Source organism: Lactuca serriola, chromosome 4, assembly GCF_051521515.1.
Source record: "Lactuca serriola cultivar US96UC23 chromosome 4, Lser_US96UC23_V15, whole genome shotgun sequence".
NCBI lineage: Eukaryota > Viridiplantae > Streptophyta > Magnoliopsida > Asterales > Asteraceae > Lactuca > Lactuca serriola.
The window spans coordinates 111,898,977-111,920,423 of NC_136411.1; the positions used below are offsets into that span (position 1 = coordinate 111,898,977).

Below are 21,447 nucleotides of genomic sequence, written 5' to 3' on the forward strand. Positions count from 1 at the left end.
GAATTCAAATTCTTGAAGTCTCTCAAATTTCAAAGTTAAATCAAGGATTTCATATCCTCAATGATCATCTTTTCTTTCGAGGAAAAACCTTTTATTCTGATCTTTAAAAGACCAGAGAATATTATCAAACCATTCTTCAAGAATCTGGTTCTATGTGTTTCACTCATCGTTCCAATCCATCTGAAGGAACAATTGGTTATAGTAAAGCTAAAATTCTCAAGGTCATTTCTCCTCAAGATTGGTCAATAAATCCACATTCTGAAAAGATTTTGGTAGGATATCCTGCTTACCCAAAATATTCCTATTATGATTATCAAGAGGCTTGGTCCAAATCATTCCTTGTATGCAATTATTCATATTCTTGGTTTATCTTTTTTGATATAAAATTTGACTATGAATACCCTAAATGGTTCGCTAATTGGTATAATTTCATGGGCTTAATACCAAAATGTCTAACTGATGAAGTTTTTGTTGGGTAATGAGCATATCTACAATCCTATGTGATCATGCAACCCTAATTGCTTTGGATCTAAGTTTTTCACTGATTGAACATGCAAATTGAATACCAAAGCAATAACCCTAGAAATTGGCATAGAAATCGAAACTCATGTATAAATCAGGGTTAGAATATTACCTTACTTGTTATGTAATAATTCATGGGTTTCAAGCAGTACAATAATCCTATGGTCTACATGCAAACCCTAATAGCTTTTGCAACTAGTTTGTATAATGAACATGCAATTGAATATCCAAAGCTATAAACCCTAGATCTATCAAATAACAACTGAAATAAGGGTTTATTAATTACCTTTGATTGTTATATTGCAATAACAATCAATTCCTTTCTTTGATTGGCTTCGAAAGCTTAGTACCTCAAGTGTTGCACCTCTAATGGAGTCACAAACACCACTAAGCAACTTGGATGAAGAGGAGAAGAGAGGAAGCTGCCCAAAACGTCTAGAAACCCTTGAGAAACTCCTTACCACATTTTTGGGGCCTTAGGGGTCTATATATACATATAGGCTATTAGGGTTTACAACTAGGAAACCCTAATCTGACTGCTTAAGCCCCAAGCAGTCCAATGGACCATTCCAGAAGACCCTTGGATGATTTCTTTATGGTCCTCCATATAGAATTCATCCATTTCCATCTAATGGATCCTAAGCCCAACTTTGCAACTATCTTATAATTACAATATCAGTCCCCTTAATTTAATTAATCTCTTTTAGTCACTAAATTAATTCTTAATTAATTCTTGACTAATATTACTTAAACAATATGATTTCTCCTTTAATACATCCTACATATTGCTATAGTGAAGGCAACCCAAAAGGACCATGCTCATAATCGGGTCAACTACATACCAAAATAGTTATGGACTTAGACACTAATCCAACAGTCTCCCACTTGGATAAGTCTAATAACTATTTTCCATATGACTTCAGAACCTGATCAGCAATCGTAGCTTTCAAAAGCCGCTGGCAACTCTGATCTTATCAGATAGCGTGTCCTTTAGATAAAGGATTATATATTCCTCCATTCTTAAGATATCATATAGACATAAGACATGAATTTCAATCATTCTCTCTATACTGTTTCCCGACTTCCGATTTATGACGACTGACAACAGACTACAATTGAACACATCAACTTAGTCCTGACTTGGCCAAGCGCTTAGGTGTCATCACTAAATCATTGAGGGCCCACAGATATCACTTTTATCCCACTTTGGGTAAAAGGAATGGATAAACTTTGACTCAAATGCTCGCTTGTATTCACTGATCGAATCACACACAACAATAAGTTTTATAACACCTAGTTACTGGTGCGTTTACTTATTATCAATGTGCAACCGACCAATAAATAACAACTCACACGTCTCGGTTTCAAGAATATACAATATTATTGTCTCACTAATCACTCATGAGAATTTATGAAGTGATCCAAGTGAGCGTGGGTTTAATCCAATACTCTAATCTTATTAAAGCACTCATGAACCCTGTAGCAAACTTGTGCTATGTCTAAACTCTTCAGACAATCTACAGACTCTTCATGACAGTCTTCCTTCATACTTACTTCCAACATATGATCGACTGTGGAGGTTCGAATAACCCAGTTATTCTGGAAGTCAAAACATGCAAACTGAAACACAACAATAATACTTAATCCTATATGGCCCCAAACTTGTGGGAGTAAATAAAACACTTTTGTTTAAACACCATATTGATTACTCATTATTCATTGTTTAATGTTTCAGAAAATCAACTTATTACTCAAATTACAACAATAGCCATCACATGCCCCAAGCATGCACACTATGTTTCCTATGGTCCTTACTTTGTGAAATAGATCAATTGAAAAACTTTTCCAATGATGCTCATTTCACAATTCCCAATCCTTATCATTAGTGTTAGAACACAAGGTTCTTGCCATTACTAGAATATGCTAGATTCTAACATTTTATGCAACGATCCTTTCGCAAAGTCATAGCACAAAAGTCACCAAGACTTGGCCAATGAAATTACAGAGTACTCTATTGGAAATTGTTACAAGACAATTCCATAGACATGAAGTCTCACATTCAAAGTACATTCCTTTGAACATCCTTCTTGCATAAAATTTTCTAATCTAGACATAGACTCTCAATATCCAACTCCCAATATGGAAACATTTCCATATTTGCCATATGACAACTCATTCTTAGTAGAATCTTATCTATTCATAATAATGTCTATATGGTCCATCCAATACCATACTTCCAACTACTCACAAGCGACCAATCCTCAGCTAACTTTGGATGGTCCTTTGAAAGTGGTTTAAATATTTTAGTCAAAACCGATTCTAGTCCTTTTTCCCTCTTTATGCGCTAGACATTTGGAAAATTTTAGAATGGTCAAATATTATAGCATTTGCAATCGATCCTATACCCGAAGCGTATAGGACACGATGCATAATGTCTTACATAAAGATATGATACTTTCTCAATCTTCTGCCATAATATTTTATGTGTCACGTTCTCACAATTCGAACAATGAAGAGGGATGCCGTAATCATAATCGAAATTTGAGAACACACTATGTATCCTTTGACTAAATTTATTAAAATTTCTCAATCTAAGCTTTAGATTTAGAAACGAAGTATAATATTCTCTCCCTTAATTATAGCAAAACAACTTTTCAACCCATGCAACTTTGCAAATTGAATCTTTTTTTTCTATAATTAATATTTCTAACTTGCAATACTTGCCATAATAATCATACAAACATAACACTTATGCTCCCACTATCATGATGATTATATAAGCATAATACTTATGCTCCCACTAGCTTTGACATGTATTCAAAAAACAGCTGAACTTCCAGAAAACAATGCCTATTGAATTTCTGAAGTTCATATTTCTAATACCAAATGCTTCGATAAGCCTTTATCCAAGCTTCTTAAGCTTATACACCTTTGCCTTAGATAGCTCATATGTGTGTCTAAGCAATTCAGAACTTATATCAATAAGTCCCAAATGTTAGACTAATTGCCAAATCTCACAATTCGAACTATGGAAAAGGGATGTCGTAACCATAATTGAATTTGAGAATACAATTTTCACAATTGCTATCTTCTTAAAATCTCTCTTTGTGAAAGCATTTACTCACAGTCATTTTCACGAAGGAGGGAATCTTATGACACTTAGATTTTATGGTGTATGAGTTCCTATACATGTTAATTTGCCAAAACCAAAGTTTGCGACAAATCCAAACATATATGGACTGAACTTTCTTAATATTGATTTCTTGCCTTATGGTAACACGAGTGCCCACCATGTCTTCCAAGTAGTTTAGCAACTTATCCTTACATATCAACGTACTTTCCATCGATCAAGGTACTTTGTCTTTATGCATTGAAATGAGAACTCATAGAACTCACATGCATAATTAACTCAATTGGAATGGCACAGAAAACAAAAAAATGTCAACACGATAGGTTGTAAACCTCAAGTCGTGTGCTAGTGATGATCAATAGGGTTTATTCTTGATTTGTTCTTGAAACCTTTTTTCAAGATCATTAAAACTCTCACTGACCTCTTGACATATATGATTCTCTTGTAAGGAAACTTTCCTAGACAAAACAAATATTCAAGAGTTAGTGTAGTTCTTATCAAGACAAAACACTTCACCTAACTGGTCCTAGTTGGTCTTTGTCTTATCCAAGACAACACAACTTACCAATTTCAAATGTGCAAGAACAAGAAAACTTATCCAAATTCCACATTTGTTGAGTGTTATAAACCTTCTTAAGCCTTTGTCACTCAATTCACAATCTTGGAGTATAAGACTTGATATTGGAACGAAGTATGATTGACTTCTTGATTTAACCATTCCTACAATTCTCGATTCCTCTTCTTAGACATGCAATTGCACTAAGATTCACTTAGAGGATCAATTGAGATATGGTTCTTAATCATTAAGACTTATCATAAAACACAATAAAAGGTACTCTCCCTTCTTCTTAGAACAGAGAAACTTTTATCTTTCTGCCTACTTGATTCTTATTTATTCGTTCTGTTATTTATTGAAACTCTTTCAATTAACTTAGAATTACACTTCTTCTTATAAATATAATCATATTTACTAAGCTTTAGTAAATCATGACGAATATCTTTATCACTCTCGTGGTGGACTAAATCAACGCACAACCTAGTGTAATTGATCTCCTAGTCCTTCACTTGACACTTTGTCAAAGAATTAGTCTAATTTTCAAATATGAAGTTTCTCATTCATTACACAACCAAGTTGTATGACTCCAAGTTACTGTCCAATTAAAACTTGGGCGATAAGAAACTCTCCCTATTTGGCAAATTCTTGACATTTCCACAAATAACATAATTAAGAATCAAATCAATTATTGCTAATAATAGAAACCTTCAAACATCAATTTTTCATACACGCCATTGCAAGGATAAATAAATAAGATAAAATCAAAATTCATTTTATTGCGGAAAAATTTGTCCTTACAATGCAATTCAACTGAAAAACTATGTTATTACATATTTCTTAGCAATCTATTCTAACTCCAAGTAGTAGCTCAAGAATCCAATTTTCAAGCAATGCGATCGAAATCCATTTCTTCATGATTAGATTCAGCTCACTTCTTCCCATAAGCTTCCTCTCTTTTCTTCAATCCTACAAAACATCAAAATGTAATCTTATCACATCATGTATTAAGAATCTAGAATAGGAACTTAAAAGAGTTAGATAATGGATTTGACCTGAAGTAGAGCCGTACGTCTTGACTTTCCCATCTCTTAGATCTCTCAGGTAGTTTGCGCAGCTTCGTCTCCAATGCCCCTTGTCTTGGCAATAAAAGCAAATGGACTCCTTTGGCACAGCACATTGGACAATCACAGACTTAGTTCTTTTTGGACTTCCAATGTTGCCTATGTCCATTGAAGTTTGGGAGTTTGATTCACCAGACAAATTTGCTTGACCAACACGCCAAGTCATTGCTGAATCAGCAGCTATAAGCAAATATGTGAGATCAATAAGGGCCACGTCATGGTCCATCATATAGTACTCTCTAACGAACTCACTATATGATTCAGGAAGTGACTGAAGAACCCAATCAACAGCCAAGATCTCTGAGATATCGACACCCAACATCCTTAACCTATCAATGAGTGACTTGATCTCTAAGAGGTGTGCACACACTGATTTTCCATCTTCATGCTTAATTGCCAATAGGGCTTGAGTGAGCTTGAACTTTTCAAGCCTTTGAACTTGTGGGGTACGGAGAACAATTGGAGGAGGTGGAGGAAGTGAAGCATGATCTCTCGTTCCTTGATCATATCGTGGAACATCATCTTCATTTGGAAAGCTTGTTCCATGGGATTTGGGAAGACCATGATTGTCAGAACTAGACATCTACAAAACGGGAGAAAATTCAAGTTAAGTTGATTAGAATTCTTGATGTAACACCCAAATGAAACATCAAGCTAGGATCCAACACAATACTCAACAACCTAGAAGATGGATGTCGTAATCTAGTCGCTGAATATTTGAAGGTAGGTAAATGACGATTTACCAATTTCCACCATGAAAAACGAAAATGAAGTTTAAGTTTTAAATGAATTGAAACTCCTAGATCTTTTGAGATTCATTGAACTTTTCAATGGCATGTTTAATATTGATTATGCCCTACAATTTGTGACTGGGATGCCGAGGATCACAAATAAGGTGTGAATAACCATATGAATCACGTGGTGCTGGTTAGCCACACACGATCCATTGATCTATGATAAGCATCGAGCCACCCTTCGCTACCAATGTCATCCCCAAATTAGTGTGCTGGTTAACCACACACGCTCCACTAACTTTTGACAAGGGTACGAAGTGTAATTCCATGGATTAGCATACAATTTCACATTTTTCCTAAAGTAACTATGATTTGGGAATTTGTAAAAGTATTTAGTTACTTTGTACTTCATTATACTTATAATGGAAGGTTTCTGTCCTATCCTACCCATTCAGCTAATGACCCTCAACTAGTCAAGAGTGCGGTGGGTAAGAGTGGATACCCATTCAATCGTCATTTTATAGGTAATTTCCTTAAACAATCCTTATAGACCAGATTTGTGAATGAGGCCTACTAACGGTAAGACTGACTTTTACTCATATATATATATATATATATATATATATATATATATATATATATATATATATATATATATATAATATTAGACTTTTAATGTTACATATATATAGTATAGGGTGTATTTTACACTTTTAAAATACTAGTTAATAAAACCAAAACTTTATGGATTTATTAAATATCTTTTAATTATACACTTTAACTAATTAATAAAACCATAAGGGTGTGATTTGAACTTTTCAAATTACTAGGTTTTTAGAAATTAACATTTCAAAATTAAACTTTTAATCAACTTTTAAATTCCAAAACTTGAGGGCAAGTTCTGAAATATTTTAAAACATTAGGGTTTAACTTATTTAAATTTCAAAAACAAAACTTGTAAGTTCAAATTTAAACTACAAACCTAAAGGGAGTAATTTGAAACTTTTCCAAACTTTATCAAGAACATTCTAGATCATAAAATTCAAATAAGGCAATTATCTAAATTTAACCTAGTCCAATTTCATGCAAGATAATTCACCAAATAATTCAAATAATTAAATTTTATCATATAAGGAAATAATTATTTAACTAATATGAAGTTATATTTTATTTTGGCAAGGATAATCATCCAATATCATAAAAATCTGATTTATATCAATAAAAAACGTTTTGGTAACTATCTCACAGCAAAAGGAGAACAAAATCCCGAAATTAGCTCTTTCTGACCAGCTGACTCGTCGAGTCAAGCATGAACTCGTCGAGTTCACCATCGACTCGGCGAGTCCAGCCCCCAGAAACCCTAATTTTCGATTTTAAAGCATGAATAATCAACTATAACATCAAATACATCAAAGAAACAACCCTAGGCTCTGATATCACTGATGGGTTTCAAGCAATATAACAATCCTATGGTGTACATGCAAACCCTAATAGCTTTTGGATCTAGTTTGTCTAATGAACATGCAATTGAATATCCAAAGCTTTAAACCCTAGATCTATCAAATAAGAACTGAAATAAGGGTTTATTAATTACCTTTGATTGTTATATTTCAATAACAATCAATTCCTTGCTTTGATTGGCTTCGAAAGCTTAGTGCCTCAAGTGTTGCATCTCTAATGGAGTCACAAACACCACTAAGCAACTTGGATGAAAAGGAGAAGAGAGGAGGCTGCCCAAAACGTCTAGAAACCCTAGAGGAACTCCTTACCACGTTTTTGGGGCCTTAGGGGTCTATGTATACATGTAGGATATTAGGGTTTACAACTAGGAAACCCTAATCTGACTGCTTAAGCCCCAAGCAGTCCAATGGACCATTCCAGAAGACCCTTGGACGATTTCTTTATGGTCCTCCATATAGAATTCGTCCATTGCCATCTAATGGATCCTAAGCCCAACTTTGCAACTATCTTATAATTACAATATCAGTCCCTTAATTTAATTAATCTCTTTTAGTCACTAAATTAATTCTTAGTTAATTCTTGACTAATATTAATTAAACAATATGATTTCTCCTTTAATACATCCTACATATTGCTATGGTGAAGGCAACCCAAAAGGACCATGCTCATAATCGGGTCAAGTACATACCAAAATAGTTATGGACTTAGACACTAATCCAACAATAATAACAAGACAATCTTGAAGATCTTTGACTCTTGAAAGCTTAGTGCCCCAAATGTTGCACCTCTAATGGTTAACAAACAACCAGTGCAATAAGATGAAAGGATAGAGGAGGAGGCACTCTATGATTTTCGGCTATGCTAGGGTTAGCTTCCAATGGCAGAAAATTCAAAGAGTAGCCCTCCTTAAATACTTGTGGTTGCTAGGGTTTTCAAGTGGAAACCCTAATTTCCTGCTTAAGGACTAAGCAACACATAGACCTATCCTTTAGAAGCCCTTGGACGAAAAATCTATAGGGCCTCCTTATAGTTTTCATCCACTCCTATCCAAGGGGTCCAAGAGCCCAGTTTCACAACTATCAATGATTTGCAAAACATCATTTTCATTATTAATCAGTTCCTTTAATCATAAAATTAATTGCAAATTAACTTCTGATCAAATACAAATCAATAATATGATTCCTAGTTAATATATTATTTTCAAAATACATTAATAAATCAACTATTCCAAATAATAAATTCAACCTCTCTCTCCAAAAGTCATCTTGTCAAGTTGCATGAGTGAAGGTAACCCAAAAGGACCATGCTACTATCAAATCAAGTACATACCAATTATAGTTATGGGCTTATACACCTAATCCAACAGTCTCCCACTTGGATAAGTCTAATAACTATGATTGCAAGTATGACCTCAAAATTTTACTAGCAATCGTAGCTTTCAAAAGCCGCTATCAAACTCTGACCTAGTCAGTTACGTGTCCTTTAGATAAGTGATCAAATATCCTACCGTTCTACAAGATATCATATGGACATGAGACATGGATTATAATCAATCTCAGTCCAAGATTTGTTTCCCGATTTCCAATTTATGACGACTGACAGCAGACTACTAATTGAACGCATCAATTCAGTCCAGGCTTGGCCAAGCGCTTAAGATGTCATCACTAAATCATCGAGGGGCCCATAGATGTCGCTTTTATCCCATTTAGGGTAAAAGGAACGGATAAACTTCGACTATATGCTAGTGTTATTCATTCATCAAATCATACACACCAATACGCTTTATAAAATCAAGTTACTGATGCGTTAATGTATTATCAATGCACAATTGACTCGTAAACAACAAATCATATATCTCCGTTTGAAGAATATAAGATATTATCATCTCAAAATTACTCGTGATAAAATCCATGAAGTAATTCCCTGAGCGTGGGTTTATCCAATACTCAAATTCCCATTTCAGGAGTACTCATGATCACTGCAGCAAACCAGTGCCATGTCTAAGCTTTTAGACAATCTACAATCAGATTCATGACAGTCTTAATTCACTACTTACTTCCAAAAGTATGATCGACTGTGGATGTTTGAATAACCTAGTTATTCAGGAAGTAAAACATGTGAAGTGAAACACAAGAATAACCTAATTAACTATGGTCTCAAAACTTTTGAATATAAATAAAACACTTATTATTTAATCACCATATTAATTAGACATTATTCATTGTATAATGTTTCGAGTAGTCAACTTAATACTTGAATTAAAACAACAGTCATGCCATGCTCCAAGAACGCACACTATGTTTATCTATGGTCCTTCCTTTGTGAAACAAATCAATTGAACACATTTCCAATGATACTCATTTCACGATTCCAAATCCTTATCACAAGTGTAGGAATACCAAATTCTTGTCACCACTAGAATCCGTTAGATTCTAAACTTTCATGCAATGATCCTTTTGTAATGTCAAGGCACCAAAGTCACAGAGACTTTGCCAGATATATTACAAAGCATTCCATTGGAGATTGGTTACAAAAACAATTCCACAGAAGTGAAGTCTCACATTCAAAGAGCCTTCCTCGAACATCCTTCTTGCATTAAAGTTTCTAACCTCACACACATATCTCAATAATCAACTCCCGCTATGGAAACATTTCCATATTCCTATATGACTATCAATTCTGAACAGGAGTTACCTCCACTCAGAACATGTCAATATGGTCCTTCCAAAATTATACTATACTTCCAACTGTCCAAAAGCAACCAATTTTTGGTAAACCTCATATTGTCCTTGATAGTTGTTTAACAACTTTAGTCATATCCAGTTCTAGTCCTTTTTCCCTCTTAATGCCCTAGGTATTTGGAAAATCAGAATGAATGAATATTATAGCATATGTGATTAATCATGTATATTGAAGTATATGGGATTCGATACATAATGTCTTACATAAAGACTTGATTAGTCTCTTGCTATAATATTTCCACAACTGAATTTCCTATGTTGAATCATTTCAACATGATATTCATATATGTTCATGACTAAGTTCTATTAGATCCTTCAATCTAAACTTTTAGATTTGAAATGAAGTATAGTTGTATAAGTGATCTCTCCCTTATAACTTTCTATAGCGAAACAACTTCCAAACTTTGCAACTTGGAAATTTGTAACTTTTGTTTCCTACAACCAGCATTGCCTACTTGCAACACTTAGTATAAAAAAAAATTCTCCCACTAGCATAACAACTATACTCTTGCTAGCATAACAATTATGCTTCCACTAGCTTTGACATGTACCCAGAAATCAGTTGGACTTCTAGAAATCAATACCTATTGACTTTCTTACCAAAGTTCAGATTCCTGATATGTGGTGCTTCAATAAGTCTTTATGTAGACTTCTCAATCTCATACACCTTTCATTAGATAGCTTATGTGTGTGTCTGACCCTTTCAGAACTTATAGCAATAAGTCCCGAATGTTCAAACTATTTGTCATTTCTCACAATTCGAACTATGAAAAGGGATGTCGCAATCACACTTGAATTTGAGAACGCAATTATCACAACTGCTAACTCTAATGATATTAATCAATTCTTTAAAATCTACTAGTGAAAGTGTTTCCTCACAATCATTTTCATGAAGTGGAGAGAAACCTCTTGCCACTTAGATTTTATGGTGTATGTGTTCCTATCAATGTGAATTTGTCATTTCCAACCACTATTATAAGACAAGGTTTATGACAAATTCAAACTCATATGGATTGAACTTACTTGATCTTAATTTCTTGTCATCCAGTAGCACAAGGTCCTACCAGTGCTTCCAAGTTATTTAGCAGCTCACCCATACATATCAATGTACTTTCACTGATCAAGGTGCTTTGCCTTATGTAGTCAAATGAAAAACATAGAACTCATAACCATTGACAACTCAACTAGAATGGTCATAGAAACAAGAATGTGTCAACACGATAGGTTATCAACCTCAGGTTGTGTGCTAGTGATTACTAAAAAGTTTATTCTCGATTGTCTCCTGAAGCTTTTCAAGATCAACAAGACTCCCACTGACTTCTTGACATATAAGATTCTTTGTCAAAGAACATTCCTCGACAAACAAATATTCAAGAGTTTGTGTTGGTTCTTATCAAGAAAAAACTTCATATAATTGGTCTTAGTCGGTCTTTATTTTAACCAAAACATCACAGCTACCAATTTCAAATTTTCTACTCCACATTTCATGAGGTGTTATAAACCTACTAAGAACATGTTACTCAAGGTACAACTTGGAGTAACTAGAGTATGACTCTAAAACTTGATGTTGAAACGAAGTATGACTCATCTTCTCGATTTAACCATTTCAACAATACCTGATTCCTCTTCTTAGTCATATAAATACACTAATGTGTCCTTAGAGGAGCAATTGTGACATGGTTTCTTAATCATTAAGATGATCAAAAAACATGATACTAAAGTACTTTTATTTCCTTTCAGATTAGAGAAACTTTTATCTTTCTGCGCAATGGATTCTTTTTAATCGTTCTACTATACCTTGAAACTTTTCAAGGTATCAGAATTATACTTAATCTTATAAGCATAACCATATTTACTAAACTATTAGTAAATCACGGTGAATAGACTTATTGTCCTTTGTGGTGGATCTGACCAGTTCACATCAATGTGTACTAGATCCTTTGGTGCTTCACTTGACTCACATATACATGTGAACAAGGAATTAGCCCTAATTTCCTAAGGATCAAGATTCTCATACATCACACAATTTAAATTGTATGACTCCAAGTTTCTATCCAATTGAAACTTGGGTGATGAAAATCCTTCCTTACTTGGTAAATTATGACACTACCACAAGCGATATAACTAAGAATCAAATCCATTTTCATCGTTGCTAATAATATAAATATAAACACCAATTTTCATAAATGCCATTGCAAGTAATCATAAAGCAAATAAGATAAAACCAAAATTTACTTTATTGATAATGTGCGGAAAACTTGTCCATACAATGCAAATACATATGAAAACTATGTTTCTAAATATTCCTAAGCAATCTATCATAACTCCAAAGTAGCAGCTCAAAAATCTGATCATAGAACCTTTTGATCAAAATCTATTTCTCGCGATCGGACTCATCTTACTCTTCTTTTAAGCTTCCTTCTTTCTCTTCGATCCTACAAAACATCAAAATGTGATTATCACATCATGTAATAAGATCTATAAATAGAAACTTAATAGAGTTAGATAGTGGATGTACATAAAGTAGAGTAATACAATTTGACTTCACTTTCTGCAAGATCTCTCAGGTACTCTGGGCAACTTCGCTTTAAGTGTCCCTTCAATTAGCAGTAGAAACATATGGGTTCTTTAGCATCGGTACTTGGAACTATCTCAGAACTGTCCTTTCTCTTATGGTCAAACTTTTTGACCATGGCCGGTTTCTCTCCCTTGGGAGGAGAAACCATTTCTGGACTACATCGTTGCTAGTAGCAACGTTCATTGAAATTTGGGAGACAGATCCTCCAAACAAATTTGCTTTCCCAGTACGCCAAAGCATTTCTGCTTCAGCAGCAATTAGCAAATATGTCAGATCGATTAGGGTCACATCGTGATCAGTTATGTAGTAGTCCTTCAAGAACCGACTATATGACTCAGGAAACGAGTGAAGAACCAATTCAACAGGTAGCTTCCTTGGGAAAATGACACCCAACATTCCCAATCTGTCAATGTGCGACTTCATCTTGAGGACGTGTGCATACACAAAATTTCCATCTTGGTGTTTGCGTGCCAATAGGGCTTGAGTGAGTTTGAACTTTTCAAGTCAACGAAATTGTGGGTTAAGAAGAATCACTGGACGAGGTGGAGGAAGAGTAGTATGATTTCCAGTTCCACCAATGCACGACAAAGGGAATGATATTTCACCTTGATCGACACGTAGAAAATCATCTTCTGAAGGAAAACCTTTTTTAAAAGGATGAGGAAAACCATAGTTGCCTGAACTCGACATCTGTAAAGGGAGAAAATTCAAGTGAGTTGATTTAGATCCTTAATATAATACCCAAATGAAATATGAAGGCTAGGACCCAACACAATAATTCGTAACTCATAAGAGGGATGTCGTAATCCAATTGTAAATTAATTGAAGGTAGGTAAATGACGATTTACCAATTCCACCATGAAAACGAAATTAAAAAAACGAATTAGGTTTTAGATGAAGTTCCTATATCTTTTGAGATTCATCGAACTATTCAATTGTATGTTTAATCTCGATTATACCCTTCAAGTTTGTGACTGGGATACCGAGGATCACAAACAAGGTGTGAATAACCATGAAAATTAGCTTTGTACTCTCGATGTCATTTACCACCCAATCAATCTGCCGGTTAACCACACACGCTCCATTGATAAATGATTACGAGCTACCCACTGCCACCCTTTGTTAGTCCAAATTAGTGTGTCGGTTAACCACACACGCTCCACTAACGACTTGACAAAGTTCAATGTGCAATTTCATGGATTAGCAAAAAATTTACATTTTCCTAAAGTAACGACGATTGGGAATTTTATAAAAGCGTTTAGTTACTTTATAATTCATTATACTTTTAATGAGAGTTTAGTGTCCTATCCTACCCATTCGACTAACGACCCTCTACCAGTCAAGAGTGCGGTGGGTAAGAATAGATACCCAATGGCGGTCATTTTATATGTCGCTTCCTTAAACACCCCTTATAGACCAGATTCGTGAATGAGGCCTACTAATGGTAAGACTGACTTTTCTTATACATATATAATATTAGACTTTTAATTTTATATAGTATAAGGGTGTATTTTAACCATTTAAAATACTAAAGGTTTAATCATTTAATAAATTAAACATTCAATTTAATTAAATTTAAACCACATATGGATTTCTTAATTGTCTTTTAATTAATCTTTTAATTAAATTATTGATAAAATCCATAAGGATATCTTCTAGGGTTTTCCATTTAAATGTCCAAAATTGAACTTTTAATTTCAAATTTAAATTATAAAAACAAAAGGGTGTATTTTAAGACCTTTCAGAATACTAGATTAAATTTTAAGTAGGAAAATAATCTTATCATTATCCAAATTTAATCAAATCCTTTAATTATGATAAGGATATCATATTACCTTTCAGAAAATTCAGTTTTAGGCATTAAAAACAAATTAAGGCAATTATCCTAATGAAACAAAGATATCGAAATCGAAAAATCAGGGATCTGATGAGTCAACTCGTCGAGTTCAGGGCGGTAAACTCGTTGAGTTCTTGGAACAAACATAAAAAACGGTTTGCTTCTTCTTTGGATAGTTCACTATAGCATTAAATTGAATTGAAAAACAGCCTAGGCTCTGATACCACTGTTGGGTTATGAGCATATCTACAATCCAGTGTGATCATGTAAGCCTAATTGCATTGGATCTAAGTTTTTTACTAATTTGACATGCAAATTGAATACCAAATCAATAACCCTAGAAACTAGCATACAAAGCGAAATTCATGTATAAATTAGGGTTAGAAGATTACCTTACTTGTTATGTAGTAATAACAAGAAAATCTTGAAGATCCTTGACTCTTGAAAGCTTAGTGACCCAAATGTTGCACCTCTGATGGCTCACAAACACCCAATGAAATACAATGAAAGCAGAGAGGAGGAGGCATTCTATGATTTTCGGCTATGCTAGGGTTAGCTTCTAGTGGTCGAAAATTCAAGGAGTAACCCTCCTTAAATACTTGTGGTTGCTAGGGTTTTCAAGTGGAAACCCTAATTTCCTGCATAGGGACTAAGCAATCCACAGACCCCTCCTTTAGAAGCCATTAGACGAAAATCTATAGGGCCTCCCTATAGTTTTCGTCCACTCCTATCCAAGGGGTCCATGAGCCTAGTTTACAACTATCAATGATTTGCAAAATAGTCGTTCCATTATTAATCAGTTCCTTTAATCACAAAATTAATTTCTAATCAAATACTAATCAATAATATGATTTCTAATTAATATATTATTTTCATAACACATTAATGAATCAATTATTCCAATTTATTATTCCAAATAATAAATTCAACCTTTCTCTCCAAAAGTCATCCTATCAAGTTGCATGAGTGAAGGCAACCCAAAAGGACCATGTTACTATCAAATCAAGTACATACCAATTATACTTATGGGCTTAGACACCTAATCTAGCAGTTTTGAATGGATTTCTCAAATTCAAAGAGTTATTTATTCAACCTATCCCTGAATTTGAATATCTATTACCATTTCAATGTTATTCAAAATTCCATGGATTATGTCATGGACATATAATTATTAAGAAGCAAAAGATATTTCTCCTCCATGGCTTAACTACCAATATAGAATAAAATGGTGGGAAAAGTTCCAACGTCCTCAAGCTAAGTCAACGAAGGTGATCAAATATTATCAAGAAATCCATCATTCTACAAAAGCAAAAACACAACAAATCCAGAACGCCCTCTCTCTGATCCTCAACTAGTAGCTAGAATTCTTAATGTTGCCGGTTCATCACAATAAGACCTTCAATGTTTATTACAAGATATTCGTAGACCCCATACATAATCAAATGAATCTACTCCAAGAACTCAGTTACTTCAAGATGCTTAAGACCCATTTGATGATCCATACGAACATGAAAATATTCAAAATCTTATTTTGGTGTATACCTTCAATGTAGGGTATTTTGTTTCAATGTTTTTCAAGATATCTAGTTTCTCAAAAGGTGGGGTATTGTGTAATAAACATTATGTGTGTATACAATGCATGTGTAAACACTTTTATCAAAATTGCTTTTGTGTGTGTGTGTGTGTGTGTGTGTATATATATATATATATATATATATATATATATATATATATATATATATATATATATATATATATATATATATTGCAGGGTTGTTATCATTATTGGCCTCAAGAATTTAAACTTGATAATTAAAAAGGTGTCAGCAATATAATTGAAGAATTGACAACCATTATGAAGATTGATAACCATTATAACAAGAAGACAAACACATTGTGAAAAGAAGAATGAATTGACAACCATTATGGCAAGAAGACAAGAACATTATCAAAAGAATAAATTTTATTCCAACCACTCATGAACTTGTCAAAGAAAAACTATTCAAGAAAAGATTCGGTAAACATCCGGTTACCAAGATCAAGAGCAAAGATCTTCTATAAATTGAGTTGAAGTTTTTAGTTTCAAGCATTCAGAAAAATTTTACTCTCTCAGATGTATGGTTTATGTCTAGAAGATATTCAAAGTCTCTAGATTTTCAGATCATCATTTCTCAAAATGCTTTTACTGATTATACTTCAAGTCTAATCAAAGAAGGTCCTATTTAAAGAGTACTTTATTCAATTATTCTCATTATACTCTTGAATTCATTTTCTCATACAAATATTTTGGTTATTTACTATGATTATTTCATTTCGAATTATTATAACAATTAACTCTACAAGATTTGAGATTTTTGTTAAAATAATTTTAAATTTAAACGATCAAGCTAATCATATTATTCAAGCCCAATTCATTTTTTTTTTAATTCTGCATACATATATATATATATATATATATATATATATATATATATATATATATATATATATATATATATATATATATAGTTAGGTTAATGTGAGACCATCATATTTTGTGAGATATGGGGATACAATCCTAGCCATTCATTTTGGAGATCAAAAGAATATTTTTAAAATGCAAAATAAATGAAAATTTTTTATTTTTTTTTAATATTATTTTCGTCATTTATTTTATCCAAAAAAAAATTAGCGTTTTTTTTTTTCAAAATATACGTGAAATAATCTAATAGAATATTATACTGTAAATATTCAAATAGAATTTTTTGAATGTTAAATATTCAAGTAGAATATTAGAGTTTTTTTTTAACATATTTACCAATTTTATTAGAATATTCTAACATTCTAAAAATTCAATTTGATTATTTACAGTATAATATTCTATTACAATATTTCACTCATATTTCGAAGAAAATGGTGATTTTTTCGGATAAATTAAATAACGAAAATATTATTTAAATTTTTTTTGGATTTTCCCTTTTATTTTGCAAATTATATATATTTTTTTGTTTTTTATCTCTAAGATGAGTGGCTAGGATCGCGTCCCAATGTCTTACAAAATTAACATGGTCTCAAATGAAACTCGCACAAAGCAGGGGCAATAAATATATTTTTTAGCGAATTGTTTTTTTACGGGGAAATATTTATTATATTTTATTATTTATTATTTTGTAATAAAATATTTATGTTTAAAACATATATTTATATTGCATGTTTATACATTTTATATAAACCAGTTATTATCGGCGTCTAATTTAAAAAATAAAAATTAATTTATGTAGATGAATTTAATATTTTAAAATTGTCATTTTGCTCAAAATTAAATATCATAGTAACCTTCCTTAATTAAAGTCTTTAGAATTTTGGCAAGTATTAATGATTTTTTATGCATAATTAATTTATACAAAAACTTTGTATCTTATACCTTTTAAAATTTAAGATGTGACTTATATGCTTTATATATAATATAAGATTATATATATATATATATATATATATATATATATATATATATATATATATATCTTTATTACTTATTATGCAAATTTAGTCAAATGCTGAATTTTAAGAGGTACAAACCGTATTGGGCTATTTACAATCATTTTATGCATTATCAAATCATAAATCTTATTTTGGTCAACATCTTAAAGATAAGAATGACTGTGGTTTATTAGCTTACATCTATCTTCCGGTTAGTCAAGATTTGAAAAAGTCAAACAAAGTTATAAGCATATTCAAATTCAAGTCCTTAATTATAGCTTTTTATCTCTTTTATCTTGTTCTACTGTTGTTGAATGAGCTCAAAGTTGAACGATTATTTCTCATGCCAACAGAATCAGTCAACATATCCACTTTATATAACATATTTCATCCAATTCAACTTGTTACCAGTTACCACCTACAGGCAATTCCGACGTCATGATCGAGACCACCATCATCGGTTACCACCTACGACCACCTGCATCTTCGTTGACCCTTCCTTAAATGATAAACACATTCTCTCCTGCCATCCCTACATCTCCATCGTCAATTAAATCAACCATCATTTCCACCACACTCATTCTTCTTCTCTTTTCCCTAACAGGTGAACTCCATCACTACAAACACTCGTCTCCCTCACCACCATCGATTTGATCGATTAAATATCTTTCTAATATATGAAGTCGGCACCGTCATTACCACCGTCTGTTACAGTCGTCACCTTCTCTCACCGTCAAACCCTAATCCCCATTTTCAAGAGAACCTTTTTCTTTTTGTAAATCTAGAGACACAAGGTTGAGGGAGAAGAAAGCAGGTCTGTCATCACCACTAACTATATGAGTGAGATCGATATCTTATTCTTTTTAAATATTTTCTCCTATATGATTAGGATTTGATATTGTTCTAATTAATCAAATTCTATTTTGGCTGAATTGATGGAGTCTGAACAAGAAATGCGCATCTTGGATGTTTAATCTTTATTATTTTTATTTTTTCTTACACAAATATCTAATTTTATTGGGTTTTTGGCTGATTTCGTATATGTATGGCTGGATTAAAGAAACTTGAACAAGAAACTCCTAGAGCTCCTTTGTTCCCTGACCATGACCACCAAACGCCCCTATTCTGGTAAGATATTTCATATCTTTGTATGAATATACTAGATATGTGTTATTAAACCCTTAATGTGTTTGTTATCATCTTCTCTTTGTGTATTTTTTTTTTTGCATCTTATATTATTTCTTTGACAAAACTCAGAGTTAGAGCAAGAAAGCACATTCAGATTCTGGCCATCTGAACCTTTAGCTCATTATACATCAATTTTGAAGATCAAGAATAGGTTTGCGATTTTGTGATTAATGTATGGTTTTCCTACAGGTCAAAGATTTAGCTGAGAAAAGGATATCAATCAGTGGGTGATGAGTTAGTTTAGATCCATCGAGAAGATACAAAGACATTTCCATCTCAACAAGGTTTTTATTTCATCCTTTATGATCCAACTTTACTCTTATAGCAACAACGCTGTTTTGATATGGTGAAGATGCATTTTTTTTTTGCATTAAGATCTGTTGAAGAGCAACATGGTATATAAAATTCTGATAAGTTGACTTGGATATCTAATTGATACTTATTCTCCAGAATGCAAGCATCAAAAGGAAAGTTCCATCATCCAAAGAAAATTTTGATGAAGCAGGTTTAACATATTTTTCTTTTTATATCTCTTCTTTCTATGTGTGTGTGTAAATGCTATGTAGTTAGTACATAAAAATATATGTAGGTGTGTATATGTATAATCATGTTTTGAGTTGCTGTTTTGGTTCAGAGTTAAGCTGATACGAATGAAAAATTTGGGCTTGCTTCTCTTCGGGTGGAGGTTTCAAACTTTTGGCTAACAAAGAAATGCTCTGAGAATCAAGAAATGCTCGGTTGGTGGTTGGTTGAAATTTCAATGGCAGATGGCATTTTTAGGGTGTTTATGTTACCTCATTTTCACCATCTTCACCAAACATTTAATAGAATAAACCCTATATCTATGCCACTACTCTCACCATATCTACATTTTCTCTCAACACAGGTCAGTTTGTGAGTTTTTTACCTGATTCTGATGTTTTCTGTGATCTCTTTTTGAAAATTAAAATGTTACGAGCAATCCTTTAAATTTTTTTTTGTTAAACAATATTGATATGGTTAAATTTATTTATTTTGCTAGGTACTTCTCTTTACAGCTCGAAGTTGAGCTTCAATATATTCATGTTAACCTCCATTTTCTCCTTTTCTTTTGTCTTTTACATGTACAGAATACACAACATCCACTTGATTTTTTTTAACAAAACTTCCTTTTGATTTGTACGAGTACAATGTACAAAGCATCTACATGATAATTACATGGTTTTCAAGTGTTAAAATAAAAAGTGTATATAGGTTAAATGTTGTTTTAGTGTTTTAAACGACTACATCCCATTTGACTTGAAAAGTTACCTTAAATCAAGGATGTTTGGTGGTTTAGTGCCAAGTTGACACTTAATGGCATCACACAGTTAACATTTGGAGGCTTTATTAGGTGTACTATATGTTACAAACCAAATGGCTTCTAAAAGTTAGGTTGTAAGGGATCTCTCTTCAGTTTGTGCAAAACAAGTTAGATTATAAACCTTTAACAGTTCAAGTCATTTGAGTTAATGCTTGTGTCAACTTCCAAGGGTATTTCAAATTTTTAATATGGCAAATAGTTTCGAAACTTGTCTTTGACTTCGAAATTGTTCACAGGTATATGCAACACTTTTTGGGTTTCTATCTCATGTTCAAAAAGGAGGAAAAAAGTTGGTATGCTTTGATTGTATCGATTTTGGGTTCTGACCATTTTGCCCTTGGTTCTGGTTTGTTGAGTTCCTGAACCTTTTTTCTAGGTGTTGCTGCTTTACTTTTATTGGATTTTTTGGTTTGATGAGCCTCACATATTTCAATGGGTAGATAATGGATTACAATATATTTGGCATGTCTCTTGACCATTTTGCCCTTGGGGTTTGTTTTTACATGTTTTAAAAAATTGTTGTTCTAAAAAACCTTACTCATTTTCGTTATATTTAATAAAATATGTTTTAAGGAGAAGTTTGAAAATAAATAAATAATGTTGTTTATGTTAATATAGGAAGGCTACAAATCAATGCAAATTGTGCATATTCATTACATGCAAAATTATATGAAGGGTTTACAGATTATAAATTTCATTGTTCTTATTACTTTTTGGGGCGATAAAGTAAGAGCAGGGGATACCCACGCCTTTAAGTGTTTGTTGCATAATCTAATTG

The 21,447-nt window shown here is 32.7% G+C and overlaps 1 long non-coding RNA gene across 2 annotated transcripts; it reads left to right on the forward strand.

Annotated features, from left to right (window-relative positions):
* Positions 1-16,792: 16,792 nt before the first annotated feature.
* LOC145100305 (uncharacterized) lies at positions 16,793-21,447 on the forward strand. 2 transcript variants are annotated; one of them, XR_013704962.1, is made up of 7 exons: positions 16,793-16,895; positions 18,551-18,979; positions 19,200-19,267; positions 19,517-19,611; positions 19,778-19,832; positions 19,962-20,213; positions 20,349-21,447. It is a non-coding gene; the product is annotated as an uncharacterized LOC145100305 (long non-coding RNA). The 2 variants fall into 2 exon arrangements; XR_013704961.1 differs by lacking the exon at positions 16,793-16,895 and having other exon boundaries at positions 18,227-18,979.